The following is a 25,855-nucleotide window of genomic DNA, read 5'->3' as shown; positions in this document are numbered from 1 at the left end:
AACATTTCTGAATACTCCTTACAAATCATTTCGTACTATTTTTTTTTAAATCAAAGTTGAATAGCTTTGGGTCACTAATGGAACACTTTTGTCAAGGTTGCTTTAAAATGGAGTAAACGGATGGAAGGAGTAACATTGATAAAGATACTTTGTACTTAAACCTTGACTCCTGGAAGTGAAATTTGTTTGTACAACTACTTAATTTTTTAATTTTTTTGTGGGTCATGGGGCTTGAACTCAGTCTGGGTACCATCCCTGTGCTGTACAACTCAAAGCTACCACCCTACCCCTGACCCACAGCCCCACTTCCCATTTTTTCTAGAGGTTAATTGGAAATAACCGTCTCAGGTCCTTTTGTGACCGGGCTGACTTTGAACCTTGATCCTCAGATCCTCAGATCTCAGCCTCCTGAGTAGCTAGGATTATAGCCATGTTAATGTATTTTTTTTTGCCAGTCCTGGGCTTGAGCTCAGGGCCTGAGCACTGTCCTTGGACTTTCTCAAGGCTAGAGCTCTACCACTTGAGCCTCAGCACCACTTCCGGCTTTTTTCTATGTATGTGGTACCGAGGAATCGAACCCGGGTCTCATGCATGCTAGGCAAGCACTTTAACCACTAGGCCAAACTCCCAGCCCCTGTTAATGTATTTTTAAAAAGACTTATTCAACTACATTTTTCCAAGTTTCTTATGTTTTTCTCAAATATATTTTTTCTTTGTTCTGCTTTCATTTTATACTTGAAGAGCATAATCCTAATTTGGGTGTGTGTAGGGGGTTTATATTTCACTAAAAATAATAAAATACCATTTTTTTTCAGTGTGAGACTGAGCCAAACTGGCAGCTCCACTTGTTTTCCAATAAATTTTGCACAGTGGTTTGGAACTGAAGTTGAAGGGCTATCCAAAATATAGGACAAAATGTCATGGATTAGATGCTTTAGGAAAAAGCCATTATTGTGTATTTTAAGACAAGTCAATATACTACATACTTCCAGGAAATGTCTCCTCCCATTGGTGATGCTGAATACCAGTGTTTCAGAGTGTGAGCCTAGAGGCAATGCCACCAAGCATAGTCTTTGCATATTTCTTGTCACCAGAAAGGTTTTTCAACAATGGTGTACTTAGGAATCATCTACTTACTTGAGTTCACACTGTGCTATCTCCTCATTTTGAGGTCAGCCTTTTGGGATAATTGCTGTCTTTGGATGAGAGAGAAAGGTTTTGATCTGCAGGATCATTTTGGGTGGTGGCAGAAATGTTTGCAGAAGGAACAGGTGCTTATGAGTTTACAGTCTTTTCCAACTGTTTTTGTTTTCTATAACCTTAACAGATTTCAGAATCTGGGCCAACATTAGGACTATCAATTTATATTCTACCTCCTTTTTGAAAAATTATATATATATATATATATATATATATATTGTCTTTGGTCAGTTGGGAGACTTAAATTCTGGGACTGGGTGTTTGTACCTGAGCTTTTCAGCTGAAGGCTACTGCCCTACCCTTTGAGCCACATTGCCTTTTCCAAAAAAAAAATAAAACATATTTTGCCATGATTAAAAAGTGTATGAATTCTAGGTGCAGATCCCTCTCCTTTGCTTTCATCTGGACACACATGATACTAATAAACCCCACAGTTGCTGACCTTCAGCTTCAACATTGTTTGGGTTAGTGTTGGCAGGCACATTCTCTGTGAAGTTATCTTGGTTTCCCTTTCATACTAGTTTTTACAAGTCACCAGCCGTTAGTACAATTCTATATATAGTCGAGAAGAGTGGAAATTACCTCACCAACAAAAGTCAGGAAACAAAGAATCTGTTGAATTACTTTCATTGTTAAATGTATCGCTTGATAAGTGTAGGTCCAATTTTTAATTTGTCACACTGTTTGTATGCATAGGATACTATAGACTAATCAATTGATTAGTTTATGTATAATATTTTGATCCAATGATTAGTTTTCTCTAAAATATTTGTCATCTTTTACATGGTAGTAGAGTTTAAGATGAAAACAAAGAAAACCAACCACCAAAAATAAAACAGTAATAACAATAATGGTAACAAAAGACAAAAAAGCTACAGACAATGTCATGCAATTTTAAGAGTATCAGTGATGAGAAAGGATTAGTTTAAACTTAATGGCTACCCCGCCTGTAGCAGTTTACTACTCATAGGCTGATTCAGTTCTTCACTCTGTAATGAGGATCACAATACAACCTGCTTCATAAGATTATTATTTTTTATTAAAGAATTTATTAATCTTTCTACTGATTATGACAAATGAGGGAAACCATTGAGCCTAAGTTCCTTTGAGTCTGGCTTACTTCACTTAATATGATCTTTTCTAAGTCTTTCCATTTCCTAACGAATGGGGCAATGTCATTCTTTCTGACAGCAGCATAGAATTCCATGGTGTACAAATACCACATCTTGTTGATCCACTCATCAACTAAGGGACATCTAAGTTGGTTCCATATCTTTGCTATGTTGGTGGATTTAGTATGTCGTTGTTTCTGGAAGATTGGGTAAATGCCAAGTAGTGGAATTGCTGGGTCATAGGGGAGCTCTATGTTTAGTCTTTTGAGGAACTGCCATACTGCTTTCCATGGTGATTAAATGAGTTTGCACTCCCACCAACAGTGTAGTAGTGATCCCTCCTGGCCACATCCCCTCCAGCATCTGTTCTGGAAAGACTTAGAAAAAATCATATTAAGTGAAGTTAGCTAGACTCAAAGGGACATAGGCTCCATGGTTTCCCTCATTTGTTATAATCAGTAGAAACCATGGGCTGTCCTAACAGAGATTTGCAATAGAGCAAAACCTAGATACATAAGGTCATACAGTATGACACTAAATGAAAGGACTTCTAGGATATAGAAACAAAAGCCATATAATGAATGATTGTTGTTCTTAAGGTACTATGTTATCTCTCATCTCTTTTGCTGTCTCTTGGTTATCTCATATTGTCACAGTATCTCACTTTGTTACCTGATATATAGGATATATTTGTATTCGGTTATTTGAAATTGGATAGGGAAGGGGGAAAACAAGATGAGGGGTAGGGGGAGGAGGGAGGGAAGGTACCAAGACATGTGAAAGGGTATCAATGTATGGGAATTAATGCACCATCTATCTGGCAGATATCATGTTTGCACTCCCACCAACAGTGTAGTAGTGATTCCTCCTGGCCACATCCCCTCCAACATCTTTTGTTATTAGTTTTCCTGATCCTGGCCATTCTAACTGGAGTGAGGTGGAATCTTAGAGTTGTTTTGATTTGCATTTCTTTTATGACCAGAGATGTAGAGCATTTCTTCATGTGTCTATAGGCCATTTTTGTTTCTTCTTCAGAGAAGACTCTCTTTAAGTCTTTGGCCCATTTTTTAATGGGATGTTTGTTACTTTGGAGATTAGTTTTGGAGTGATTCAATTTTTTGAGCTGTTGATATATTTTAGATATGTGGACTTTGTCCGTTGTTTGGTTGGTGAAGATCTTCTCCCACTCTGTAGGCTTCCTATTTAATTTACTAGCTATGTCCTTTGCCATACAAAAGCTCTGCAGTTTAATGCAGTCCCACTTATCCAGCATTTCTCTGATTTGTTGTGATTCTTGGTCCTTTTTAAGAAAGTTTCGACCTTCTGCCAAGAGACCTAGTGTATCTCCTATTCCTTCTTGTAAAGTTTTCAGTGTGTCAGCTTTTACCTCGATGTCTTTGATCCAGGATTATTTTTTATCAAGGAATACTTTTCAATTAGAAAATAAATCTGAGAATTCTACTATAGATTAAAATTATTAACATATCTTCAATGCATATATACTTAGAGAGAATATAAAACTATGAATATAAGCAAAGAGCTTACACTTTTACAGAAAGTAGATATAAAGATGCCTTTATTTGCCATAGCTAAGCTAAGGGACCAACTAGATGCCCCTCAGCAGAAGATTCGATCAAGAAGATGTGATATATATGTGTGTGTGTGTGTGTGTGTGTGTGTGTGAGTGTGTGTGTGTGTATCACACACACAATGGAATTCTATGCTGTCATTGAAAAGACATTTGTAAGGCAATGGAAAGACTTGGAAAAAAATCATATTAAATGAAGTATACCAGACCCAAAGGAACATAGTATCCATAGTTTCCCTCATTTGTAACATTAATATGCATATAGGATTTACCTAGCAGAGGAGCACAATATTTCAAAAGTTATGTGCATATGGCATACAGGATGAGGCTTAGTGAAATGAACTCCAGAACAGGGAAACAACGGGTTTATCCTTGTGGATGTTGTTTCTAATGTACTATGTGACATGTTTTCCTTACTCTTCTTTTTCTTTCTCTTTTTCTATTTTTTTCCTCATGATTTATCCTCTGTTGCTGCAGTATCTGACTTTGGTAGCTGGTGTATTATATACAAATTCATTTGTTTATTTGAGTCAGGGAAGGGAAGGTGGGAATAAGATGATGAGACAATGGATAAAGGATGAACTAGGGTAACAGTGATATTCACACGACAATATGTTGGAAATGAACTTTACACCTTGGGTGAGTGTGAGTGGAGAAAAGTCAGAAAACAAGATGGAAAGGGGTAACAATGCTCAAGAAATAATGTATGTTCACTACCTTATGGATGTAACTGTGACCCCTCTATACATCACGCTGATAATAAGTATTTTTTAAAAAGTGCTTAATAAAATTATATTTTTCATTTAGAAATGATTAGATATATACCTGAATAGAATTGTTATAGGAAATATGTATTGGACATAGGAAATGAAAAATTATGCATGAGAAAAGTTCTGAAGAAGGCTATGATATAAGGAAGGGAGCAAAACTGAGGACAGTAGTATCCATATTTTTAGAATATCTATAGTAACCTGCCTTAAAATTTGCCTTTATTGTTTTATTTCAGTATGCTGATTTCATTTATTTTGATAAAGTACTTAAAATACTCAAAAATAATAAGCGATAGGAGCCGGGAGTCTGGCCTAGTGGTTAAAGTGCTTGCCTAGCATGCATGAAGACCCAGGTTTGATTCCTTGGTACTACATACATACAAAAAAGCCAGAAGTGGTGCTGAGGCTCAAGTGGTAGAGCTCTAGCCTTGAGAAAGTCTAAGGACAGTGCTCAGGCCCTGAGCTCAAGCCCAGGACTGGCAAAAAAAAAGCAATAGAGTTACTAAACTATGTGTATATAAGAATAAATATGTTTATATATACATATGCTAGAATATAAAATATAAAATAATACGGCAGCACTAGATATGTCACTTCACTCGTTTGGTAGCAGACTATTCACCACATCATGTCACACCTCTCAAAGAATTTCAAAGGACTACATAAAACATGTTCATTATTTTCATTACTGGCACTGAACCGATGTTAGGATAAATTCTGCACACTCCACTTTGGTCAGTAGATGTCATAACCCTTCATAATATAGCTCCCAGTTTACCTACCTAAACAGGTATTCTAGTTTCCCTTTCTCAACAATTTCTATGGCCAAATAGTATGTCACTTTTAATGCTTTATCCACTTTTCCTATGGCATTGCTTTCTTCTTATGTATATTGAGTTGTGACAATCCTCCATGATTGAGATTTGCTTCTCTTTATGAAGTCAGTCACTCACATAACTAAGTTTTACTTCCATAATTTTAATAGACTTTAACCTTCATTTAAAAATCACACTTACTTTTGCATAAGTATGATGACTTTGTACATAATTCCATAACTTATTGCAATTATTCATTTAAATATGTTCTCCTGATAATTTGTGAACAGAATAATATCTATAACTTCATAAAACATTTGTTTTTACTCTCAGTACAGATGTTCCATGACTTGCATCCTGACAAACTAATTCAAGCTGAAAATATAAAGATGAAAAGGCATTTAATGCAACCAAATTATGAAACATAACTTTGCATAGCCTAACTAGCCATCTTTAGAACATTTAACCATAGTTTGGGGCAAAATCATGAACACAAAGCATTATATAATAAAACATTGAATATTTAAAACTCACAGATGGGAAATGTGTGGATGTGACAGGATTTTAAAACTCATCATAGCAGCAAAAAAAATAGAAAAATCTTATTTTTAGTTATCATAGGTTAGAATTAATCAATAGTTAAGATAATATGTGAAGTATAGAGGTTAATAAGTGTGCACTTTTAGCAACAGGGAGTGAAAGTTTGCATCAGAGCAAAGCTAGGTTTAAATATAGAGAGGATATTGTTGGATATTCTAAGAGAAAGAATGGGGAAGCAGAAATTAGAATGCTAACTCTGACAAAATAGCAGACATAGTTTTACAAATTCTTAAGAAAGAAGATAATATAGTTATAAAGGTCAAAAGTAGCAAGGCTGCAAAAACAATTTTCAAAGACAAAGCTTAGATGAAATGCTGTTAAAATTAGAATTCTGCTGATTAAAAATGTGCACATTCCATTTTCTGCAAACATCAGTTTAGGAGGTAAAAATTATTCATAAATATCCCATTATACTAAAATGTTTACCAGTCATCTCTTTACTACAACCATATGTTAAAAGTAGTTTCTTTATTTGCTTAACTGAGCTTTTAATGGATTAAATTGTTCAAAACATCACTACTATGCTTTGGGGCCTTTTAGTCATCACATAATTGTTATGTACTCTCTTCCAGCTGTGCATTAACATAAAAATGCAGGCATTATTTTCACAGATATTGCTTGCCAAGGCTAAGATTGAGTTTTATATTAGAAAAAAAATGACAAAAATCCTTTATTTTTGTACATTTTACCTGATTAGATGGTTATCCACATTTTTAAAATTGAAGAACCCAACTTAATGTCAAATATCTAGATACACTTTAAGAAATGTTCTAACTAAAATAAAGTAAAAGACACAGGTGAGTTAAATAGTCATGAAGAGTGGGACTATAACTTGACTAGTTCACTTCATTTATCATCTCAATGATATATATGCTCTACTTCACTATGTTCAGTATGTCCTAAGCAGAGGAGGAAGAGGTGGAAGAGGAGGAAGAGGAAGAGTTTGAAGGGTTACTCTTACAGACTGATAACAATGTCTCACTTCAAAGAGATCCTCTGAGACAGAGAGATACATACAGATGTTATAATTACAGACCAATTGTTTACTAATTCCACTAGGACAATAAGCAATGAGTATAAGGTAAAAAATAGTGATTTCCTTGAAGAGGCAAAATTTCAAATTCACTTTAAATGAGGTAAGATATTTAAATAATTAATTGAAAAAGAAAAAGGACATTAAAAAGCACTTATAAAGGATCAGAACCATGATGAAATTAACTACACAAATAAAAATGAGTGAATCAAAAACAACAGATAAACCAGAATGAGAAAATTATGGTGGAATTCCAACATTATTGGCTCTGAATTATACTTTCTTTTTTTTACTGGACTAGAACAATTTTATATTTTTTATTGTAATTAATAAAAGGGTTACATGATATTTGCCAGATAGAAGGTGCATTAATTCACATACATTGATACCCTTTCACATGTCTTGGTACCCATTACACTCCCCCCCACCCCCCCCCCCATCTTGGTTTTCCCCCCCTCCCTATCAAATTTCAAATAACCAAATACAAATAAATTAAATGTATAAGATAACAAAGTGTGTTATGTAGCAATATGAGATACCCAAGGGACAGCAAAGGAGATGAGAGATAACATAGTACATTAAGGACAATAATCATTCGTTATATGGCTTTTGTTTCAATATCCTGGAGGTCCTTTCAATTAGCTTCATGCTATATGGCCTTATGTACGATGGTTTTGCTCTATTGCAGATCTCTGCTAGTAGAGCCCAAGGTTTCTACTGATTATGACAAATGAGGGAAGCTATTGAGCAAAAGTTCCTTTGAGTCTGGCTTACTTCACTTAATATGATTTTTTCTAAGTCTTTCCATTTCCTAACAAATGGAACAATGTCGTTTTTTCTGACAGCAGCATAGAATTTCATTGTGAACAAATACCACAACTTGTTGATCCACTCATCAACTGAGGGACATCTAGGTTGGTTCCATATTTTTGCTATGGTGGATAGTGCTGCAATAAACATTGTTGTGCTGGTGGATTTAGTATGCCCTTATTTCTGGATGGTTGGGTAAATGCCAAGTAGAGAAATTGCTGGGTCATAGGGGAGCTCTATGTTTAGTCTTTTGAGGAACTGCCACACTGCTTTCCATAGTGGTTGAATGAGTTTGCACTCCCACCAACAGTGTAGTAGGGATCCCTCCTGGCCACATCCCCTCCAGCATCTGTTGTTATTTGTTTTCCTGATCCTGGCCATTCTAACTGGAGTGAGGTGGAATCTTAGAGTTGTTTTGATTTGCATTTCTTTTATGACCAGAGATCGAGCATTTTTTCATGTGTCCATAGGCCATTTTTGTTTCTTCTTCAGAGAAGACTCTCTTTAAGTCTTTGGCCCATTTTTTAATGGGAGGGTTGTTACTTTGGAGATTAGTTTTGGAGTGATTCAATTTTTGGAGCTGTTGATATATTTTAGATATGAGTCCTTTGTCTGTCGTTTAGTTGGTGAAGATCTTCTCCCACTCTGTAGGCTTCCTAATTAATTTACTAGCTATGTCCTTTGCCATACAAAAGCTCTGCAGTTTAATGCAGTCCCACTTATCCAGCATTTCTCTGATTTGTTGTGATACTTGGTACTTATTAGGAAAGTTTCAACCTGTGCCAAGGAGGCCTAGTGTATCTCCTATTCCTTCCTGTAAAGTTTTCAGTGTGTCAGCTTTTACCTCCAGGTCTTTGATCCATTTGGAGTTAATTCTAGTGCAGGATGACAAAGAAGGATCCAGCTTTATTTTTCTGCTGATGCTTAACCAGCACAACCTGTTGAAGAGGCTGTCTTTCTTCCATTCTATTTTTTTGGCTCCCTTGTCAAAGATTAGGTGGCCATAGGTCTGTGGTTTAATATCTGGGTCCTCAGTTCTATTCCATTGGTCTTCAGGTCTGTTCTTGTGCCAGTACCAAGCTGTTTTGATAATTATAGCCCTGTATTAGAGTCTAAAGTTTGGAATTGAAATTCCTCCAGCGCTGTTCTTTCTGCTAAGAAGTGTTTTTGCTATATGGGGTCTTTTATTATTCCATATGAAATTTTGAATTGCCTCTTCTATTTCTTTAAAGAATGCCATTGGGATATTGATTGGTATTGCGTTGAACTTGTAGATAACCCTTGGCAAAATTGTCATTTTCACAATGTTGATTCTTCCAATCCAGGAGCATGGGAGGTTTTTCCATTTCCTTAGTTCTGCTTTAATTTCCTTTTTTAGGGTTTTAAAGTTTTCATCAAAAAGGTCCTGTACATTCTTAGTTAAGGTAATTCCTATGTACTTTATTTTCTTTGAGGCTATTGTGAAAGTAGTTGCTTTCCTGATTATTGCCTTATTCCTCTCACTGTTGGCATAAAGGGAGGAAGTTGATTTTTGAGGGTTAATTTTAGAGCCTGCTTCCCTTCCAAAGTTTTGAATAAGCTCCATGAGCTTGGGAGTAGAGTCTATAGGATTCTTTAAGTACAAAATCATGCCATCTGCAAAGAGGGATAGATTTACTTCCTCTTTCCCTACTTGGATCACCTTTATGCTTGCTTCTTGCCTTATTGCACTGGCTAGGAATTCTAATAATATGTTTAAGAGGAGTGGAAAGTGTGGGCATCCTTGTGTCATTCCTGATTTTAGAGGGAATGGCTTTAGATTTTCACCATTAAGTGTAATACTAGCAGTGGGTTTCTCATATACAGCCTTTATCATATTGAGGAATATTCCATGGATTCCTAGTTTCTCCAGAGCTTTTAACATAAAGGGGTGATGGATCTTGTCAAATGCCTTTTCCACATCTATTGAGACAATCATATGATATTTGTCCTTGCTTCTGTTGATGTGTTGAATTATATTAATTGATTTGCGTATGTTGAACCAGCTTTGCCTCCCTGTGATGAATCCTGTTTGATCATAGTGCATAATTTTTTTGATTGGTTTTTGTAGACGGTTGGCCAGTATTTTGTTGAGAAGTTTTGCATTGATGTTCATCAAAGAAATAGGTCTATAGTTCTCTTTCTTTGATGAATCTCTGTCTGGTTTGGGGAGGAGGGTTATATTGGCTTCATAGAATGAGTTTGGTAAAGAACCTTTATTTTCAATTTCATTGAAGAGCTTGAGGAGTATTGGTGTGAGCTCTGCTTTGAAGACCTTATAGAATTTAGCCTCGAATCCATCTGGCCCTGGGTTTTTCTTAGGCGGAAGTTCTCTAATTGCCATTTCTATTTCAGAGCTTGAAATAGGCCTGTTGAGTTGGGTTAGTTCTTCTTGGTACAGTGTGGGTATGTTGATATTGGCTGGGAATTCATCCATTTCTTCTAGATTCTCAAATTTGTTGGTGTAAAGGTTTGAGAAGCATTCCCTCATGATATTCTGGATCTTGGTAATTTCTGTCGTGATATTACCATTTTCATCTGTGATTTTGTGTATTTCGATATGCTTTCTTCTTTTTTTGGTAACATTTGCTAAGGGTTTGTCAATTTTGTTCATTCTTTCTAAGAACCAACTCCCTGTTTTGTTGATTCTTTCTATAGTTTTTTTGGATTCCTAATCATTTAATTCTGCTTTGATTTTAATAATTTGCTTTCTTCTACTGGGATTAGGGTTGGTTTGTTGCTCTTTTTCCAGGAGCTTAAGGTGAGACATTAACTTGTTTGTTTGCGATTTTTCCAACTTGTTGTTGTAGGCCCTCAGCACTATAAATTTTCCTCTGAGTACTGCCTTTGCTGTGTCCCAAAGGAGTTGGTATTTTGTGTGCTCCTTATTGTTAAATTTCATAAACTGTTGGATTTCTGTTCTGATCTCTTCGATGATCCATTGGTGATTCAACAATGTGTTGTTCAGTCTCCATGAGTTACAGGGTTTTTGTTGGTGGAGTTGTGTGTTCAGTGCCAATCTGATGCCTTTGTTGTCTGAGAGCATGCAGGGAATAATTTAGTGTTTCTGAATCTGTCCAGGTTTGTTTTATGGCCTAAGATGTGGTCTATTTTGGAAAATGTTCCATGTGCTGCTGAGAAAAACATATATTGTGTTGTTGCTGGGTGGAATATTCTGCAGATGTCTGTTAGATCTAGTTGGTCTATATAGTTGTTCAGTTCTAAGATTTCTGTGTTGAGTTTTTGCCTTGTTGATCTGTCCATAGGTGAGAGTGGTGTGTTAAAGTCACTGACAATCACTGTGTTTCAGTCTATGCATGGTTTCAGTGTAAGTAAAGTTTGCTTGATGAAGTTCGGAGCTCTGAATTATACTTTCAACTGGTCATTTAAATTCATCTCTTCTTCTGAAAATACATCATTAAATTTAGACTTTTCTTTTTAACAAAACACAATTTGTCTGTATTTTATATCTGCAGAACCTTATATTTTTCTTAGAACTTAATTATTTTGTTTAGAATGTAGTCTAATGGAATTCAAGAAAGTGCTGTAGCAGATTTCCAACAGATAATCGTTGTTTTTCTTTTTTTATAAACAATTGCTATTTTGTTAGCTCGATGTTTCCAAACACTGAGAAGAAAATAACTAGAGATAAATTCAGGTAACAATTACGGTCTTCAAACCATGATAGTTCTAAGGTAAAAACAGAAAAAAATAGCCTATTTCAAGAAATACCAGGTTTTAATAAGCAGGCTCTAAGAGTAAAAATAATATTTATGTGGTTGACTAAAATATGGATTAATAAGTGGATATTTTCACAAAGGCTTTGATAATACCTTGAAGACTTTGTGATGTCTCAGGCTAAAACCACAGGTAAGTTACTTCAGAAGAATATTCAGATTCACTGATTTATTCATTCTGATGTACTCATCCTCCACTGAAATCTGGGATCTGACTTCTTTGAATATGGATAGCCATGTAAGAGGGCAATTGATACACCCAGGGTTGATATCTAGTGTCTTCTCTACCTGACTTAGTATCTAGAGAAAACTATTCCTGGTCATACTTTTCTACTTACCTTTGGTTGTATATTTTTGTTTCCTGGGAGGCTGTTCCTAGGTCAATAAAACAAGTCCTTGAACATGCTAAGCACAAGATCTGCCACTGATGTACACTTCCAGCCTTGTATGGTGTAATAAACCTTTGAAAGTGTCTGAAAAATTTAATATTAACATTTGTTCGGTGTCAATCTGGCTGTATATAATAATTCCCTAGGTACTTTAAAATGTCTGGCAATTTTTATTTGTCGTTAGACATTGACTGTTTTACTTTTCTAGTTGTTCGATATCCCCCTAAAACCATTTCTGAGGATTCTGTTCGTAATATCATTATGTGAAAATGTTTATTCCTTTTTGTACCTAGCTGCTAAGTTCTGGTAGGTGGTGTCACCACTGAGGCACAGATCATTCTGTCTCTTCAGTTTCTGAAAGACTTGAAGGATTGTAATCCTTAGAAGTAAGAATAGGGATAGTTTCCCTATGTTGTATCAAACTGAAGGGCTTTCTCTTGATATTTTTATTACCCAAGGGACAGTAATACTTTTTCTCCTAAGTTTGTTTGTTTTCCTCTACTCAGTTGACTATTCAAGGAGGACTTTCTTCAGGTCAAGTATATATCTCTTTGAAGAGCTACTGAATACCTTCTGTTGGGCTCTGTCTTCTCTTTAGTGCTTGCTGAAATGTCTTCTTAGGCTTCCTTTATTTCCAGTCGCATGACTTAAATTTGAAGAATCTATCACATTGCTCTTTTTCCAGGAGCTTAAGGTGAAATTAAATTGTGGGTTTGTGATTTTTCCAATTTGTTATTGTAGGCACTCAGAGCTATAAATTTTCCTCTGAGTACTGCATTTGCCGTGTCCCAAAGGAGCTGGTATTTTGTGTGCTACTTTTTGTTAAATTTCATAAACTGTTGGATTTCTGTTCTGATCTCCTTGATGACCCATTGGTGATTCAATAATGTGTTGTTCAATCTCCATGAGCTACAGGGTTTTCATTGGTGGAGATGGGTGTTCAGTTCCAATTTGATGCCCTTGTGGTCTGAGAGAGTGCAGGAAATGATTTCAGTGTTTCTGAACTGCACAGGTTTGTTTTATGCCCTAAAATGTGGTCTACTTTAGAAAATGTTCCATGTGCTGCTGAAAAAAACATATATTTTGTTGTTTCTGGGTGGAATAATCTGCAGATGTCTGTTAGCTCTAGTTGGTCTATGCAATTGTTCAAATCTAAGGTTTCTCTGTTTAGTTTTTGCCTTATTGATCTATCCATAGGTGAGAGTGGTGTGTTAAAGTCACCAACAATCACTGTGTTTCGATCTCTTTATGGTTTCAGTGAAAGTAAAATTTGCTTAATGAAGTTCGGAGCTCCAGGATTAGGTGTGTAGATATTTAGGATGGTTATGTCCTCCTGGAGGAAAGATCCCTTTGTAGTATGTAGTAACCTGCTTTGTCTTTTCTCACTAATTTTTGTTTGAAGTCTATTTTATCTGATATGAGGTTGGCAACTCCAGCCTGTTCATGGGGGGCGTTAGCTTGGTAAAGTTTCTTCCAACCTCTCACTTTCAAAAAATGTTTGTTTTGGGGAGTAAGGTGTGTCTCTTGAAGACAGCAGAACAATGGATCTTGCTTTTTTTTAATATTTTTTATTGTAATTAATAAAAGGGTTACATGATATTTGCCAGATAGAAGGTGCATTAATTCACATACATTGATATCCTTTCACATGCCTTGGTACCCATTACCCTCCCCCACACCCACCACTCATGCCTCCCCCCCCCCCCCCCGTCTTGGTTGATAGGGAAGGGGGGAAAACCAAGATGGATCTTGCGATCTTGCTTTTTGATCCAACTACATAGTCTATGTCATTTAATTGGAGAGTTAAGTCCATTGATATTGAGAGTCAGGATTGAGAAATATTTATTAGTTCCTGCCATTTTTACAAGCTTTCAATAGGGCCTGTGTCTTGACAGTTCTTGTGGTACTTAGGTGGTATGAACTTTAGGTGCCATTTCTTTCTCTATATTACATTTGTGTTGGTTTTGTGAGTAGAACATTTTTGAGAATTTTCTATAATATTGGTTTGGTTACTACATAATGTTGCAGCTTTTCTCTGGATTGGAATGTTTTTATTGTTTCCAAATGAAGACATGCATGTGGTTATTTAACCTTCACAGACTTCAATAAAATGAATGAAATGTGTGCATGTGTGTGTGTATACACATATACATACTCCATGTAGTTTGTTTTCTTTTTTTCTCTAGTTGAAGAAAAGATGGCTTCATTGTGGTATTAAAACACATACTTACTGTGTTAATAGCTTAGTTCACCTGTGCTTCAACACAAGCTCCATATCTGAACAACACAGGGATAGAGATCATGGGCTCTTTTCTTTTGTTTCCCTACCTTATTATGCTTTAGCTCATTTCAGAAATTATAATTAGTCAGCAGTATTTCTTCTGGTGACTGCTATAAATAGGAACTTCTCTAAGTAAAAAGTTCTAAATGTTTTACTGTAAAGTAAGCCGAAGGGTAATGAAGGGAGTCTGAGAAATATCCCTGAGCATTTGCTGTCATGAATAATATATGATACGGCTTTCCAACTTGAGTGTAAATTATTAAGTGATGTGTGATATTTCTGAATTTACATGGCACTGCTAACTAGTTACACAGACTGTGCACAAGTACATGAACACTCATACCTCCTTGAGCACAAGTAAATACTAAAAGTAGAAACTATATCAACATTATACTTTTACATGGATTAAATTTTTAAGTAATTTAGATTTACATCATAAAAATCACTTTTAAAAATTAATTAATTTATTATTTATCTATTTTGTCAGACATGGAGCTAGAACATAGGTCTAAGACATTGTCCCAAAGCCCTTTTGGTCAAGGCTAACACATAGAGCGATAGTACCACTTCTAGTTTTCTGGTTGTTAGTTGGAGATAAGAATGTTGCAGACTCCCCCGCTCAGAGTGGACTCAAATCACTTACAGTCCTCAGATCTCAGCCTGAGTAGCTTGGATCATCTGCATGAGCCATGAGCACCCAGCTAAAACCTTATTTAAAAAATGGCATATGTAATCCTCTATAATTTTATTTTCTTGGCTATACATTAGAAAATAATGCCATTTTTAATACCAATTTTTTTCAATTGGATCTGGAAACTATAAGATATTATGTGCCAATATTTTACATCAGTCCTACATTAGTGGACTAGATTGTGTCTATTTGATGATTTTATTGACTCTTTTCCACTTCCACTTTTCCCTCGCTCATTAAATCCCTATTTTTTCCACTTTCGTCCTTTCATTTTTTTTTCCTCTACACACTTTCTATTACTTATTTTCCTTAATGGACTGACAGGTAAAGAGATACAATTTAATTTTTTTGAAATACAATATAATGATAACACCATGGTGAATCTATTATGTAAAAAAATCTTGGAAATTTACTTTTCTTTGGCTGATACCAGTATTTGAGTTCTAGATCTCATACTTGAAAAGTTTCCTTGAGGCTGCTGAAATGGGCCTGGCACCTGGGGCTTCAAGAATCTATCCAGTTCTCGATACGGCAGCACATATACTAATATTGGAATAATACAGAGAAGATGACATGCAAATTCATGAAATGTTCCATATTTTTACATACTAAATCCACTAGCACAATGATATTCACTATCTACCATCGCAAAGATATGGAACCAACTCAGATGCCCCTCAGTTGATGATTGGATCAACAAGATGTGGTAGTTAACACAATGGAATTCTGTGGTGCCATCAGAAAGAATGCCATCTATCCTTTTGTAAGGAAATGGAAAGACTTAGAAAAAATTATAATAAGTGAAGTAAACAAGACTCAAAGGATCATAGGCTCAATGGTTTCCCTCATTTGTCATAACTAGTATAAATCTTGAACTCTCCTAGAAGAGGTTTACAATAGGGCAAAACCTAGATACAAAAGGCCATATAGCATGAGGCAAGGACCTCTAGGATACAGAAACAAGAGCCATATAATGTGTGACTATTTTCCTTAATGTACTATATTATTCTCATCTCTTTTGCTGTCCCTTGGTTATCTCATATTGTTACAGTATTTCACTGATATATTGTATATATGCGTATTTGGTTATTTGAAATAGGATAAAGAAGGGGGGAAATCAAGATGAGGGGCAGAGGTGGGGGTAGGGAGATGGGGACCAAGACATGAGAAAGGTTATCAATGTTTGTGAAGTAATGCACCTTCTATCTGGTAAATATAATGTAATCCTTATATTAATTATAATAAAAATATATGGGAAAATAGCATAGGGAAGGGGAAAAACAAGATGAGGGGCGGGGGGAGAGAAATGGGGACAAAAACATGAGAAGGGGTAGTAATGATTGTTGTGTAATGCACCTTCTATCTGGCAGATATAATGTAACCCTTCTATTAATTATAAAAATATATTTAGAAAAAGAAAAAATGAAACAAAACAAAAAGAATCCATCCATTCACCAGAGCAGATGCCCAGAATCCAGACAGCAGGGTTGAGTCTGGAACCCTAAGGCCTTAGTATATGCTTGTGTTTTAAATAGTCCCACTACAGAGACAAGATCACTTGTTTTCTATTTCCACCACACATTTGGAGGGTACCACTTTCCACAGTGCTTCCTGGTGCTGAGGGAACAGAGTAGGTAAGATGAAACTGTCAGCCCTTCCCCTCAATGTATTTTTTTTTCCTGTGGCACTATCATCAGGTACTGTAGTCTCTCATATGATTTCCTTAGATTCTGTGTGTGTGTGTGTGTGTTTGTGTATGTGAGTGCCTTACCTTGTGATATTTCTGTATGTACACACCATGTACTTCGAACAAATTAACCCTCTTCACTACTGCCCCCTTTTCAAGCAATGTTTGGTTAATTTCATTATGTAGTCATATTCAGCATACATGTGTATATCTATATACAGATATATGTATAACATATATATAATATTCTTTGATCTTCTTCACTCCTCAGTATCACTTTCCTCCTCCTTTCTCCTCTTGGCCTTCCCCATCTAGGTAGTTCTTTTACATTCATGTCCCATTTCCATTAATGTTACCGTCATTGGACTTCTGAGTTTGGCTTATCTTGCTCAACATGATGATTACCAGCTTCCTTCACTTTCCTGCAAAGTATATATATATTTTTTTTCTCAATGACTTTGTGAAGGTGTTCTTGTGTATGTGTAGTTGTTTGAATAGATCTTTCTACAAAGGGTAAATTCTGGAAAGTCCCATTCTATCTCATTCTCGCCTTCAATGTATATGGTCCCTTCTCTTAACTTGAAATACTTCTTGGGTCCTCAGAATTGGGATTATGTAGGGGAAACATCCCCTCTAAATTGAACAGGACAATGAATGAAAAACATATGAAATGTTACCACACAGTACGTGCTCAATAAATGATGAAGCAGGTGGTCTACAGTGCTGTCATTTCAATTCTATTTAGCCCCAAGTATACAATCCACATGGTCAGCTACTGATGGCATCATGTTGTTATTCAGTCTCAGGTACAAAGTGTCTGCATTTCAGTTGTATTTATATTTATAATATTAAGTATCTTTTTCCTTGGTTTTTATAAACAATTTAGTTTTATTGTTTGATATATGGTTAAAATTATTAGGAAGTTTATTGAACTTTATTAAGTGATCTGTTTGGATTCAAAGTGTGAGACTTCCAGTTTTTTTAAATCATTTCACTCATTTTATGGAAGCATATTAAGGTCTTGTTTCTGAATTGTTCTTCACAAATGATGACCTTCTACTACCACAGATTAAGCTCAAATCAGAGAAAGAAGAGGAGAAAATGCTTTATGTTTTATGGGGTTGCCTATAATAGCTGCTATTGTGTTTTATTTTAAACTTCCATCAGAAACTGAAAGATGTGCATTTGTATTTGAATTTGCATTTGTCTCAATGTCATACACCCTATCTTTCTCATTGCCCAAATATACACACATGAAAAGACTATGCAGAGAAATCACAGGTAGCTAGAAGTCTTCATAAAAAACAGGTCACCTTGTAAATATGAACCAAAGATCTATTGTCCCCATTTCCCTACCTTAGTCCCTCCCAATCATCTTGTTTTTCCCTACCCTTCCCAATTTCAAATAAACCAAGTTGAATTTTTTTGCACGTAAATAGCTGTGGGTTGAATATAAAAATAGTCTGGCATGTATATTGTGCTACTGATTTCCAAGTAAATCATCATTCCATATGCACACATATGCACTCATGAGAGAAGTGGATTTATGTGAGTATCTACTTTGGAGATAATTAATTTTTAGATAATATAATATTATTAGCCTTGGTATCTTTAGATGCCCATGTGAAAATTATATTTGTATTTTATCCTCCAAGACCTGCTAACTTTCAAGTTTTCTTGGAGGTTTCATGGTGAATCATGTTTACTTACCTATACATTCATGATTTAAGGATCTATTTTACACATATGAATGAAACATAATTTTATAGTCATCTGTATTTCCAGGATTAGTTTTTGAATGAAAATGGATATTTTATATTGTACTGTGCCTTTTTTGTTAACTAAAGTAGCAGAAGGATATCTGAGATAGCAGGAAAGTATAGAGAGCCATTAGTGGAGGATATGACAGGAAAAAGTGTAATGGTGTAATTCTATCTTCTATTCTCAGTGGTATCTTCTACCTTGGGCCTCAGCTGTCATACTACTTATTGAAGCTGAGTAAGCCTTATGTATCCAGCCTAAGCTAGATACATAAAGGATCAAGTATACATCACGGTCTTGCATTTTCTTTTTATTAAAATATCAAACAAGTTTGGTTAAGTGATAAGACTATTATTTGAAATGTTAGGTAAAGTGTCTTTAAATTACTTTCATGGGTTTCTGTGTGCATACATTTGCCTTCCTGAGAATGAGAATATTATACTGTATTTAGTAGCTTATATGAGTTACTAAAATAGATCTTAAGGGTAGACTGGATATTTTCCATTTTCTTTACTTTATTTCCCCCTTTGGTTTGTGTATACAGTTGGGTCCAATAGCAATTTGCACATTTTAAAATGTGAATATATAGGAAGACAAGAACTTTGTAGGTTGTGATACTTAAGCTACATATTTCCAATAAAGCTCAATTTTCTGAGTTTGCCTTTGGCCACCTCCTGGGAACTGTGTTCTTGGAATTTCTCATTTGGTCAAAGTGGTTGTAACATGCCTGAGACCTGGTGCTCCCTCCTTACCACTGTTTCCAGATAGTTTCCACTAGTTTCTTGTTTTAAAACAGTTTGAGAAGACTTAGAGAAATACAAAGAATAATGTAGTGTAGATGAAGCATGGGTTGAAGATTAATTTATGTGTAATTAAGAAATGAAGGAATCTGCTTAAATCTTTCCATAAGGTAAGGAGGATGAAATTAATCATTTTTAAAAAGTAAACTATTTCATAATATCACATAATTAGTGGATAGCTTTGTATTTATTGGGCTTGTATTGGGGTTGTAAGAAAATCTAGAGTAAGATTAGAATATTAGTTACATCCTTGGCAGTGACATATTTAAAAGAGAAAAGTAATAATAATTTATTGTAAGAAATAAGTGTTTGGGCTTACTCTACTACCTGGATCATAAAAATTAATAAAATGGAAGTATTTTTAATTTATAAACAAGATCAAAATCATATTTAAGGGTAATAGTTATTATATACACTGTAAAAGTCCTTCAAATATCTTATTTTATTAATCCTCCATATTCATTTTATAAAAGATTTATTATCAGGAGTCACAGTCACCCACTAAAGGCCTCAAAGATGCAGCCATTACCGAGCTCATGTTTCAGAGAATGTTCTCACCTCCTTTGCTCTGTCACTCTGTTCTGCAAACACACTCCCATAAAATAACAAATGCATAAACTTGTAGCATTTATTAGTGCCCATTTGGAGAACATACATTTCTATTTACTATAACAAAGTTTGACTTACTGATCATTTCTCACTAAGTTAGATGGCATCTATCTGCTAAATGTTGGCAAGTAGTTTGATAACAGCTTTTATTTTATTACATATTTGATGGTAGTTTCTAATCATTTGGTATACAAGCAGAAGTTAAAGAAAGCCTATCGGAATATAGAGTGAGGCTGGAAAGATTGCCTAATTTTCCAAATCAGAGAACTACATTATCAACTTGAAAGTAGAGGTGGAGACTTGGCTTTGACATTAAGAACCACAGAAGTGAGGGGAACAGCCTACTGATGACCAAGGAAAGCTTTCAGGACTAGCTAACCAGGCAAGTGTTATCCATTACCTGCACAACCTGCTACTGTAACATCCAGAGGAAGAAATTTCTTTCTTATTTTAATACCACATTCTGAATACATTGTCGTTTTAATAAATCTCTCATCCAAATAAAAGATTCAATAATAATTGAATGGATAATTGTGATGGATAATTACTCAACCAATGCCACTCATGAAAAAGTTCTAATAAATTGATTTAGCTGAATCTGGATTTCAAGTACTATTAGATAAAATTGAAAATGGTGTTTTAACTTAATAGTTATGCTTCTTTCTGAGGTAAGACCATATTTAAGCTCTGGGTATAGAGAGTCAGATTAAGCATGTTCAAAAGATCCTGGCACTTGTAGTCTTCCAAGTAGTAAATGAAATTAGGAACAACATTATCAGGGTAATCTGCTCCATGATAGCCTGCTCCTATCTGAGAAAGACACCATCCTTTCTAAAGAGTAGAGTGTTGTCATACCCATGTAGTGAATGATCATGATTGATGTTAAAATGATGACAGAAGTATCAACTCAAAGAAGTATATTCAGTTCAAAACCAAGGTCTTAGAAGTGAAAACATGTCAAGGAATAGTAAATGTTGTCTTCTTGAGGACGAGAAAAATGATCAAATGCAAGACAATGTCATTCCAGCTTCATAATTGTCCTAATGCATTTTGTGTTTGGGATGAATGCATCTTCAACTGGACCCAATTTCTTTTCTTTTCTTTTTTTTTGTAGTAAGTATGTCTATTGTACATATGGTGCAGACAATAACAAGTTGCATCTTAAAACTTGATTTCCAATGAACATAGCAGCGTAAAACAATGCAAAAAATAATTGAGGCCAATTGTCACTACACCTGTAAATAGAAACATGCTAACGTGATAATCAGAAAATAATTAAACATGATTATTTTATGCCATAGTTTTCCTTTCTAAGATCAGCTTTGAAGGGATTCCTCTGCATGGAATCAACATTCCCACACAAGAATTTTCTTGAGTGTTTTGAAATTTTTGTTCTATAACAGAGCAAATATCACTTGTCTGTCCAAGAAACAGAGTTCACAAATTCTCTTCATGGGAAGCAGGCCTAAATATATAAGACTAATAGAAAACCAGTAATTGGGTTCATTAATTCAGTTTTTTACATATTTTTCCTAAAGGTACAAATCATGTATAGTCTCCTTTTATGCTTTATTTTTATATCTATGGGAAAAAAGTTGCAACATTTTACAAAAATGTCAAAGTATGATATTTTTTTGTATATGTAATACTGGGCTTGAATTCAGAGTCCCACATTTGCTAGGCAGATACTCTATCACTTGAACCATGCCTCCTGTTCATTTTTGGTTTCAGTTATTTTTTTGAATGTGGTCTCTTACGGGACCACCGCCCTCCTACTTACCCTCCTATATACTGGGGATTACAGATGTGAGCCCACACCTAGCTTGTTTGTCAAATGATATTCTTACTAAGTTTTTGCCCAGGGTAGTCTTCAAACACAATACTCTTAAAGTATACATCCTGAATAGCTGGGAGTACAGATATGTGCTCCATGCCCAGACATGTGTCTAAAGCCTGATATCCATTGACATGGAGTCAAGGTTGTTGAGAGACCTCTGGAACGTAATTTTTATATAACTGGGACATTTTGTTAGTTCTGCACTGACACCCCATTTCCACTTCTTCCAGCTCCCAATAGCTACCACTTTTCTCTCAGGTGTGTTGAATTTGACTGTGTCTCACATATGTGACATTTTGCCCAATTTGTACTGTAAATGACTCCTTTCCCTCAGGTTGTCCCTTACTTGGGATTCTCTTCTTCAAAGCTCAAATTGAGTTCATTGTGTGTGTGCATCACATTCCAAAAGCTAACACAGGGAGAGGACTTGCATGAATCATACATAAAAGTATGAATCATTGTATCAATCCTGTACGAAGATTACACCAGCACTCCTTCCTGTGCCATTCAGATTATAGATGTCACAGTTTGTGACAGTGGATCCATGATCATATTTTGCATAGTTTTTTAAATTTTAACTATACCAAAATTGAATGTGATTTTTACAATACTGCTGCAGCGTTTCATTTTCCTATTTTTTGACAATTTTCTTGTCAATTTATAAGGAAGCTTTATATTAGACATCGATTTTTCATTCAAGGCCCAAACATTTCGTATTTTTCAATCTTTTTCTTTGTTATTGTCCAGATAGTGTACAGAGGGGTTACAGTTACATTCCTTAGGTAGTGGGTGTGTTACTTCTGGAATACTGATACCCCTTCACATGTTTTGGTCCCCTTTCCTTCCTCCCACTCCCCCTCAATCATCTTGCTTTCCCCCTTCCCTTCCCTATTTCAAAGAAACAAATAAAGGTATATAACACATACTAGGTAACAAAGTCACATACAGTACCCACTGAGATTAACCGTAAGGGGAAAAAAGAGGAAAAAAAAAACTGCACATAGTACACTGAGAACAACAATCACAAAGGTAAATCTTTTGCATCCATATCCTATAGTTCATATTGTAAATCTCATCCTATATGACCACATGTACATTGTTTTTGAGCTATTGCAATCTCTGCTAGGAGAGTCCTAGATGTGTACTAATTATTACAAATGAGGGAAACCATGGAACCTCTGCTCCTTTGTGGACCCAATTTCTGAATAGCAGAAAGTCCATCTGTTCTCCTTGTATTCAAGCTATTCTAGAGAATGGGAGCAATATACATCTACATCCCATTATTTTAAAGCAATTATTGTAGTCATAACAATGGATGCTTGGTATCAGATCACTTAAACCTCACTCAGGGCTATCAGCCTTTTAGAACATCAGCCTATTATTAGTACCAATAACACAGTTATGCAGAGGCCAAAGGACACATTCAGGGTCAGGAATGGAAGCTGGAAGTGTCTTATGTGTTTTCTTTTCTTGAAATTAAATCAATAAAATTCCCTAAGTGGGTCTTCTCATCAATGTAGGGTCTAGTGTTCTATTTTTTTTCCATTGCTCTGAACACATATAGGTTTTTTTTTTCCTGTCATGCTCAGTATTATCGTGCTTTTCCATCAGCAATAGAAGAAACATTATGCAATTCTCAGGTGTATTGTTATCCCCAAATGGTAGGTTTTAGAAGTGAGAAACATATAATTACTCCCATTCTGGTGCAGATTTTCAAAATGATACACAGTTAGTGAATTGATCTGGCCAACTCCCCTGTGGAAATCTACTCCTAAGAGTGAATGCTCATTAGCTCTCCAGACAGTGCAATTTTAGCTCATTTTTCTTTCTAAATAGAAGTTCCCCTTGGGTTCACATAATATACTTTTTTCCCCTGCTAAATTGCTTAAGCAACAAGATTTGTGTAGTAACCATTGAAATTCCAGCCCATCACAGCACGTAAAGTTTGACAATGGTAACCTACCTGGTTTGGAAGAAGGGAATAAGTTGTTTGCTATTGTAATTAGGAGAGACTGAAAAATGTACCCTACAATTCATTCCTTCATCTTTCTTCTTTTATGGAAGCTTTGTTGTATTTGTCATACTTACCCACTGTTTATTCATTATCTATGTTTTTTTCAACACTAGATAGCCATTAAATGCTAAGTTTATATTGGTATACTTAGCAACAAATAGTTCATTTGGAGTGGTGCTATGTTAGCTTTGGACATTTCATTAATTAGAATTTATATACATATTTTTAGATACCTAAACATGGTATGTATAAAACAAATAATGTATTCATATTCAATCTCAAACCACATCATGATGATATTGGTAAAAACATCATTTTATTAGAAATCTTGTGAATTGCAAACCCATTCAGGTCCTGAGTTAAAGCCCCAGGAGTAGCAAACATGAAAAATTAAAATATTAAAAAATCTTATGGGAAGAGATATCAATGTTCAGGAAGTCACATATCCACTACTGTAACTGTAGTCCCGCTATATATCAGCCTGACAATAAAATACAATGAAAACAAATCTTGACCCTGGACTTTTAAAGACTACAATAGTCATTTCACTTTCCAGACATTTTGATGAATAAATAAATGGACAGAAATTAAACAATACATAAAAGAGAAGAATAAAGTTCCATGAGTGGATGCTGATAATGCTTGTCCTTACCCTTTCCTGAGGATCTGGGTTTCTGGTCCTGAGAAATAGAGTACTTAATTAGATTGGTGAAAGTCAAATCACTGTATTCCCTGCCTTAATTTCCTTAGTGGATTTTGCTAACGAATAATTTTTAAATTCATATTTTATCTTAAATACATAGCTAAATAAAAGTCTCTATATTCATTTCTCAGATTCAGGATTTATTTAATAACACTTAAAGAAAAAAGCATATAATTTACTGTCTTCTCATGCTGTTGGCAAAACCAAGAAATTTGACATTTACTCCCAAAGCTTGCACAAGTGGAGGAAAATCTATTTATCTTACAGGAAAAGATTCCTCTCCCTTGTTCAAAGTTGAATAGTTTTCTTTTATTTATCATAATGTTAAGTACCAGGGGCAAGAAAGAAAGAAAAAAAAGAGCATGTTGTTGAAAAGGACAGCATAATGCAAAAGTGAATAAGTTGTAGGGAAAGAGGGTTTTGCTATAAGCAGAGTGGGAGGAAGCATTAAGAACAGAGGTAACAAGAAGTCATCACCAGGCTCAGTTACCATTCATTTGTCCTGCTAGCATAGACCATCACTGACATAAGGCCAATTTTCTACAGAAACTTCCTTGTAGCTTGGTTTCTCCAGATTGTCTCTCTTAGAGAATCTTGATTGGCAAAAATATGGTTCCACTAGAGTTATGACAAAAACTGAACTCATATGGTATCATTTCAAAGCCATCAATTGTAACTGGGGACGAAAGATATCAACAATGCAGGGTGCTTTGAAGGTGGTTCTAAGCAAATGACATTTCAAGAGATTATCCTTACTGAAGAAATTGTACAGAATTCTTAGTATAGGGAAAATCAGGGGAGATACACAGATACTCAGATAATCCTTACTACAGCCTTGTGTGATAGAAAACAATTGTTATATCACCATATGTGTGCTTTTGTTGATATGAGATTTAAACTTGTGACTTATTGCTTGCTTGGCTTGCTAGTTTGGCTCTCAGCCTAATATTTGAGTCATGTTTCAGTATCCCAGTGAAGTAAAATTCACAAGTAGCAAGCAGACCCTAGTCCTCTCTCTGTGTCTCTGTCTCTGCCTCTCCGTCTCTGTCTCTCTCTGTCTCTCTGTCTCTCTATGTCTCTCTCTCTGTCTGTCTCTCTGTCTCTGTCTCTGTCTCTCTTTCTCTTTCCCTCTCCCTCTTCCTCTCCCTCTCCTTCTCCCTCTCCCCCCCACCTCTCTCTTGGTTCTAGCTCCATTCATCCACCTACACTGCAATCTAAGTGAATTAGGTCAACCCTATCCTGTATGTCTTCCTGTACTAGTTGCAACAGAACCAGAGATAGTAGATATGCAAACCAGGCCTTGATGGGAAAGCACATTCTAGGCATCTGCTTGTCTCCTAAGGGACCTTTAGAAAGCATACTTTAAGACCAACCCAGATTTAAGGGGTAGGAATATACTC

The 25,855-nt window shown here is 35.5% G+C and overlaps 1 pseudogene; it reads left to right on the top strand.

Annotated features, from left to right (window-relative positions):
* The first annotated feature begins 15,563 nt into the window (after window positions 1-15,563).
* Window positions 15,564-15,647, top strand: LOC150060481 (U6 spliceosomal RNA; annotated as a pseudogene).
* The last annotated feature ends 10,208 nt before the right edge of the window (window positions 15,648-25,855 follow it).

The sequence above is a fragment of the Megascapheus bottae genome, chromosome 7, assembly GCF_031878675.1.
Source record: "Megascapheus bottae isolate mThoBot1 chromosome 7, mThoBot2.hap1, whole genome shotgun sequence".
Taxonomy (NCBI): Eukaryota; Metazoa; Chordata; class Mammalia; order Rodentia; family Geomyidae; genus Megascapheus; species Megascapheus bottae.
The sequence above is the reverse complement of the archived record's forward strand: the minus strand, read 5'-3'. Positions and strand labels throughout refer to the sequence as shown.